Raw genomic sequence first — 1,014 nt, 5'->3', positions numbered from 1 at the left:
CAAGCCTAATGACCTGAGTTCAATGCTTGAGATCCATATGGTAGGAGAAAACTAACTTCCAAAAGTTATACATGACCTCCACACATGCAGCATGGCATACACATACACACATACTACCACCACCACCACCACCACCAACAACAACAACAATAGAACAATAAATAATAAAATTTCAAAGCAGTAGCCAGCCTTCAATCCCAGTATTTGGGAATCAGAAACATGTGCCTCTCTATGAGGATCAGGTAAACCAGGGCTACATAGTGAGACCTTGTGCACGTGTCCTTGAAAGCAGCATTCCAACAATATCTCTTTCAGAAAGCCTCCTCTGCCAAGTATATTAACACATTCTCCTTCATCAGAGCTGATGAATCAATTCCATATGAACTCTTTCTTAAATATGTCTAAATATATTATGCAACCCCCTCTCTGTCTGTTTGTCTCTGTCTTCCTCCTCCTCCTCCTCCTCCTCCTCCTCCTCCTCCTCCTTCTCCTACTACTACTACTACTACTACTACTACTACTACTACTACTTATTATTTTTTTCTTCTTCTTCTGAACTACCTGGGTGTGCCCTGCCTGGAAGTTCTGACCCTGTCATGCCCTGCCTCTCATTTCCTGATAATGAAGGGAAGAGAAGTGCCATGCTCAACAAGAAGCCTTCTGAGAAGAAAAGTAGGGTTTCCCTGTTTTCTTGGAAGAACAACTGCCTTGCCCTACACCACTCCTCTAAGCACTGATAACCCATGGTGTTTAACCCTTTATCCTAGAGGCCCATGTGGACGTGTTTGATGCAGGTGCTTAAAGTTTACACATAACTCTCTCTCTCTGTCTCTCTCTCTGTCTCTCTCTCTGTCTCTCTCTCTCTGTCTCTCTCTCTCTCTCTCTCTCTCTCTCTCTCTCTCTCTCTCTCTCTCTCTGTGTGTGTGTGTGTGTGTGTGTGTGTGTGTGTGTACACATCACACATCACCAGTTATTTCTGTTACAGGTGGGAGATGCCTCCTGAAGTCCCCCATC

The sequence above is a fragment of the Mastomys coucha genome, unplaced genomic scaffold, assembly GCF_008632895.1.
Source record: "Mastomys coucha isolate ucsf_1 unplaced genomic scaffold, UCSF_Mcou_1 pScaffold22, whole genome shotgun sequence".
NCBI classification, from domain to species: Eukaryota; Metazoa; Chordata; class Mammalia; order Rodentia; family Muridae; genus Mastomys; species Mastomys coucha.
Note: the sequence above shows the minus strand (reverse complement) of the source record.